The sequence below is a fragment of the Mus pahari genome, chromosome 21 (genome assembly GCF_900095145.1).
Source record: "Mus pahari chromosome 21, PAHARI_EIJ_v1.1, whole genome shotgun sequence".
NCBI lineage: Eukaryota > Metazoa > Chordata > Mammalia > Rodentia > Muridae > Mus > Mus pahari.
In genome coordinates, this window is record NC_034610.1 from 54,446,456 (window position 1) to 54,453,412 (window position 6,957).

General features: G+C 36.6%; 1 protein-coding gene across 3 annotated transcripts in view; it reads right to left on the bottom strand.

Annotated features, from left to right (window-relative positions):
• Positions 1-6,957, bottom strand: part of Nkain2 (sodium/potassium transporting ATPase interacting 2) — a 1,076,406-nt gene that overhangs the window by 429,800 nt on the left and 639,649 nt on the right. The window lies entirely within an intron of this gene.

The window sequence follows — 6,957 nt, forward strand, 5'->3', positions numbered from 1 at the left end:
TCTCTCTCTCTCTCTCTCTCTCTCTCTCTCTCTCTCTCTCTCTCTCAAATAATAATATAAAAAGATTTTGAGAGTGATGTTACATGGGGACAGGAGTAGTAGAAGGGGAGAGGGAGGAATAAGTATGATAGAAATATAATACACATGAAGGAAGTTTAAAATGTGTAAGATAAAGCATTAGAAAGATTTCAGAAGCTTATCCAATTAAATTCCTTTACCATATCCATAACTGCTGGATTTAAGGAGCCAGAGAGGTTATAGATACCACAAGAAAACCTAAAGAATCAACTCACACTGGGCCATAAGGGCTTACTGAAACTAAACCACCAACCAGAGAGTATACATGGGGCACACCTAGGCTCCCTACACATATGCAGCAGATGTGCAGCTTGGTCTGCTTCATATAGGGCTTCTAACTGCGGGAGCAGGGGATGTCTCTGATTTTGCTTCCTGCCTTTGGATCTCTTTTTACTATCTGGGGTGCTTAGTCTATTCTCAACAGGAGAAGATGTACCTATGCCTAATGCAACTTGATATACCAAGGTAGGTTGATATCTATGAGAAGCCTCCCTTCTCAGAGGAGAAAGGGAAGGGATGGGAGGAGGGGAGATGAGTAGGAGATATTAGGAGGAGAGGAGGGAATGGAAGCTGTGATCTGGATGTAAAGGCAATAAATTAATTAATTATAATCTTGGTGTAAGCACTAAAGAACTGCTATCATTCTTTGACGAGATTCACTTTCTGAGTACAGGTTTGTGTTATCTATAAGAATGCACATTTTATGCTATTGATTAATGTGTTTTAGGAAATATTAGAATCAATTTAGAATCATGAGAATTATTGTTTTCAAACTGCTTATTTAGTCCCACATGATGTCTTCTATAATGTATGTTTTTCTATAACATAACTGTGTTTCTATCTGTTATCCTGTGAGCACTGTTAACTCATGGATATGTGTGAAAATAGGAAACCAGAAAAATCAAGCCTCATTCCATTTAGAATCTGACTACCCTTCTCAGGCAAGAGAAATGTAGCTTCTATTAATGAATCACCCAGCTTATAAATCTACACAAAATCTGTAGTTTTTCTTTGAGAATATAATTATTTTTTCATGAGTTTAAAGACAAGCAGCAAATTCATTATATGATAATGTTATGTTTCAAACATCTGCTGTGGTATGATGTTAGGAGGAAACACTGCAGGGAAGAAAAATCAATAGACACAAAATAAAATGGAAAAATAAATTATGAATCTACCATGGCCCTACAAATAATGGTTGTCTTTTCTTTCAATAAATATAGATAAGTGTTTCCATGCAGAGAAATCTAGAAAAATCATGATAAAATTACTTTGCAGAAAAATGTGCCTGGGATCCATTATTTTAACTGATTTTTTTTTCTCATTTCTCATTTCATTGAAGCATTTAAGTGATCTCTTCACTTTTTTCATTCCAGCACAGCTGGGTTAAATGCTTTCATTTTGCATCAATACTGACTTTAACTATTTTCAAAAGTAACAGATTTAAAACCTATAAGCAATTTGAATCACCTATGTTTTATTTGAACTATGTGGAAGTAAGAAAATAGTGAAACACAGATAGTAAACTATTAGTTGAGAAAATATAGAAAGTTATTTTGGCCAAATGAGCTTAAATGAAATTATACTTTACAAATTTTCAATTATGTGTGCCATGCAAAAATGTTAAGAATGTGTTGATAATTTGATGTCTGTTTTTAAATGCTTCTTAGACTTAGAATCAATTAATTTCTTATCAAGACATGCAGAGAGTTTTAAATAGAATTGTCTCTTTTTACATTCCATTGTGGAGAATTTATTTTAGAAATCAAAATCTCAGTGTTATAAAACTGAGAGTTTAAATTACAACTGTAAGTTTATATAATTCATAAAATTATTTTATTATGTGACAATATTTTATGGATTAAAAATGTTCAAAATACTACACTGAGTTATAAATTCTTGGCTATAAAATGTTTACTATACTTATGTGTACACTGAAGAAGTCAATTTTCAGATTAACATAAAGGACAGTCCTAATATTCTTTGATTTGAATATTTTAGCATCTCTTTCTAAACACTAGTCAAGGACATCCCTTCTTCCTACATTAGATTATGCTTTCTGGTTAGGTATAAACCAAATATCACCAGCACCCAAATTCATGTGGAAGAAATCATATCAAGCTGTTACCACAAACCCATAATGGCAGTTGGGATTTCCTCTCCAGAGAGAGGAGGGATGATGGGCATAGTAGATAGATCTGGCTAGACAATTTGGAGTAGAAAGACTCCATAGAAAAGCAATCAATTTCTTGACTAAAATCCAGAAATGTCATTGAGTATTCTTGTTTACTTCATTCTTGCCAAAGGTCAAAGAGGCCAATAGTGCTTGAATTCTTTTCTCTGGTCTTCTTCTTAAACAGTATTAGTGTTCTCTCTTCAGGAACGTGGTATTTTTTAAAGTAGTGATGAAATATTATCAAGAGAAAATTCCCCCCTGGTCAAGAGGGTGAATCTCTAGCCTAGGTGCAGATCTACCATCTCAATGGTGCCAGGCTAATCTCCTGGCAAAGAGAACACACCTGGAAATGTGAGCTCACCTTAAATCAGAGACATGAATAATTTTTGTCCTAGAGACCCGAGTAAGGATTATTGAGTCAAATAGTAATAAATAGCCTTTTCCCTTTCTATTGCAGTTTCTTACTCCAAGATAGGAAGAAAAACAAGAACAAACACCGTAATGAGTTTGCAGAAAAGAATGTTTAAAAATAAGGGAGGTATTCTTATAAGAAATATTGGATATGAGTTTTTTTTCTATCAGATATTATGAACATGCTTATGGCAAGGAATTTGAGGGTTTTGTTTGTTTGTTTGTTTGTTTTGTTTTTTTTTCGAGACAGGGTTTCTCTGTGTGGCCCTGGCTGTCCTGGAACTCACTCTGTAGACCAGGTTGGCCTCGAACTCAGAAATCTGCCTGTCTCTGCCTCCCAAGTGCTGGGATTAAAGGCGTGCGTCACCACGCCCCGCCGGAATTTGAGTTTTTAAAAAGATTTATTTATTTTATTTAGATGAGTACACCGTCAATGTCTTCAGACACACCAGAATAGGGCATAGGATCCTACTACACATGGTTGTGAGCCACTATAGGGTTGCTGGGAGTTGAACTCAGGACCTCTGCAAAAGCAGTCAGTGCTCTTAACTGATGAGACATCTCTCCAGTCCAGTTTGAAATTTTTATCTCTCCCTCCTGTTTTTACAAAAATGTTTTACTTCTTCTACGTGGTAAAACAAAACATTATTATACAAAGTTCTCATGCTATATCACAGGGATATGGTGATCTGAAGAAACAACCCTTTTTCCTTGGAACAGTGATACAATTTCTCTTCCTCCTTAATTTCTTGTGTATCAATTTTTTTAATACTAGTCAATACCTTAAGATGAAGAGTTTGGACCTCATCCAATGGGAAACAGATACACTTACCACCTGAGGTAAAATAAAATTAAGTGTATGTTCATTCTCCTAAGAGTACCCTCTTAATCAAAAATAAGCTTTTGTCTTGCCTAGACACTAAAACAAACAAACAAACAAACAAACAAACAAAAGAACTAAGAATTTCATACTTTAATTATGAGAGAATACAAAAAGAAAATAGAAGCACACACAACACTCATGTACACACACTCTTTACATTCACCCAAGATTTTCCATGTGATATAGTAGGATGAAGTTAGAAAGAGTAATAGATCAGTGATTTATTTTATTAATACCTGTTGGAAGCAGATAGTTGGAAACAGATAGTAGAAACTATCTGGTGAAGTAGAGTATAAATTCTGTCATATTTTGAGAGATTTGATAATGAAGAATATATATGAAAAGAAAAATAATTAATACTATGCAATGGATTGTTGAAAATATCATTGTTTCTTCCCTTTCGAAGATGAAAATCTTCTCTTCAGTTACAGTCAGAAAATCCAAAATTAGTATTGTAAGCTAAAGATTCATTCGAGAAAGAATCATTTACTGATTGCATGCATTTAAAGTTAAATCTACTCAATTTTATTTCATTTTATTTTTTTATTTGACATTTTTATTACATATTTAATTTATTTACATTTCAAATGTTATTCCCTTTCCTGATTTCCCCTCAGAAAACCCCTTATCCCTTCTCTCCTCCCCTTGCTCACCAACCCACACACTCCTGCGTCCTGGCTCTGGCATTACCCTACACTGGGACATAGAGCCTTCACAGGACCAAAGGTCTCTCTTCCCACTGATATCTGACTAGGCTATCCTCTGCTGGAACCATGAGTTCCACCATGTGTACTACTTGGTTGGTGGTTTAGTCCCTGGGAGCTCTGGAGGTACTGGTTAATTCATATTGTTGTTCTTCCTATGGGGCTACAAACCCCTTCAGCTTCTTGGGTCCTTTCTCTAGCTCCTTCATTGGGGACCCTGTGCTCAATCCAGTGGATGGCTGTGAGCATTTACTTCTGTATTTGACAGGAACTGGCAGAGCCTGTCAAGACACACACATACAAATCAGACAAAACACAGCACTGAGGAGGAAATGTAAACAGGAAGTACCACCATAATTAAAAAGCTGTTTGTAGCTGAGATCCTCTGGGAAAGGAAAAATCCATTTTCTTCAGTGAACTGTTACTCCAGGGTAGACCCCATATCCAGGAATGATTGGCCAACTAAAAATAGACTACATGGTATTTTGTTTTGTTTTTGTACATTGTTGTTGTTGTTTTATTTGTTTTTTTTTCCTTTTTTGGTATATTGGGAATGTATGAATTATGTAGTATTTTATATTGTTTTGATATTTTCAGCTTATTGGTTCTGTTTTCAACTTTTCCTTTTTATTTATTTACTTTTTTGAGAAAGAGATCAATAAAGAGATCATAAAATTGGATGGGTAGGAAGGTGAAATTACTGAAGAGAACACCAATGGCTTATACTCTAAGATCAAAAGAAGACAAATGGAACCACATAAAATTGCAAAGCTTCTGTAAGGCAAACAACACTTTCAATAGGACAAACAGGCAACCAACAGATTTTGAAAAAAATCTTCCCTAACCCCACACCTGATAGAGGGCTAATGTCCAAAATATATATAAAGAACTCAAGAAGCTAATCACCACAAATCCAAACAACCCAATCGAAATATTAGGTATAGAACTAAACTGAGATTTCACAACTGAGGAATCTCGAATGGATGAGAAGCACCTAAAGAAATGTCCATAGTGATCAGAGAAATGCAATGAGAAATGACATTGCGATTCCACCTTACACCAATCAGAATGACTAAAATCAAAACCACAGGTGACAACACATGTTGGAGAGGATGGGGAGAAAGAGAAACACTCCTCCACTGCTGGTGGGATTGCAAACTGGTACAACCACTCTGGAAATCAGTCTAGAGGTTCCTGGAAACAGATCTACCTGAAGACCCAGCTATACCACTCTTGGGAATATACCCCAAAGATGCCCCACCATGCCACAGGGACACATGTTCTAAGGTGTTCATTTCTAAGCTTCATTTCTGATAGCTAGAAACAACATCCTAGATGTCCCAGGACAGAAAAATGGATACAGAAAATGTGGTTCACTTACAGAATGGAATACTACTCAGATATTAAGAATGAGGACATCCTGAGTTTTGAAGGCAAATGGATGGAACTAGAAAATATCATCCTGAGTGAGGTAACTCAGACCCAAAAGGACACGCATGAATTATAGGGAGAGAAATGGAGAGGAGCCTGAGGAAAAGAGGGTCCAGAGAGAGGTCCAAGTTGGAATCGAGCTCAAGGGAAGGTCCCAAGGCCTGACACTACTACTGAGGTTATGGAGTGCTCATAAAAGCGGGACCTAGCATGAAGGCACTGTGCAAGACCCAATAAGTAGCTGAAAGTCAGATGAAGATATTTGCACCCAACCAATGGACATAAGCAGCTGACCCCTGTTGTTGAATTAGGGAAAGACTGAAAGGAGATGAGGAGAAGGGCAACCCTGTAGGAGGACCAGCAGTCTCAATTAATCTGGAGCCCTGAGGTCTCTCAAACACTGGACCACCAAACAGACAGCATACACCAGCTGATATGAGGCCCCCAACACACAGAGTAGAGGACTGCTGGATCTGTGTTCATTCAGAGATGATGCACCTAACCCTCAAGAGACTGGAGGCTCCAGGGAGTTTAGAGGTCAGGTGGGGTAGGGGGTGGGGGCATCCACATGGAGAGAGAGGTTTATGGAGGAGGTATGGGATGTGGAACAGTCAGAGGGTGGACAGGGGATGGGGGTGGGGGAATAAAATGTGGAGTGTAAAAAGTAAATTAATTTTAAAAAAGTTTTAAAAACGAAAAAGAAATGGCTTGTGTTGAAGACCTTAAAGAAAATCAGAATGTAGCTGGCTGCCATCATAACACACTCCTGGTATTGCACTGATGTCTAAATCTTTCCAGGCTTGGGAGGTGGGACAGGGGTTTCCCAGGGTAAACAGGAAAGGGGTTAACATTTGAAATGTAAATAAAGAAAATATCAATAAAAAAGAAAGTTTGCAATAGAATATAGAGTAAGGGTTATCATGGTGTAATATGTAAAACACGTCTGTTCCAAAAGTAAGGCATGAGTCAGAATGAATCTGCTTGTTACCACTTTATGAAGATGTCTGCATGACTCTTCCTATTTCTTGTTTATGGACTCCAGGTTTTGATTATAGGAAGCAGCACTCCTACCAAGTGGCAAATATGAAATTACAATGACATGGGTGTCTTTAATTATTCAGAATTCTCATCTTAAGAGATTAGTGATCCAACAATAGTCGGATCCCAGCAAGGTCAGTTGTACTACCCAAATTGTTGTATAAGAGATTATTTATTTATATTTTTAATAATATGTGTTTTCTTTTTTTTTTTTTTTTTTTTTTTTTTTTTTTTTA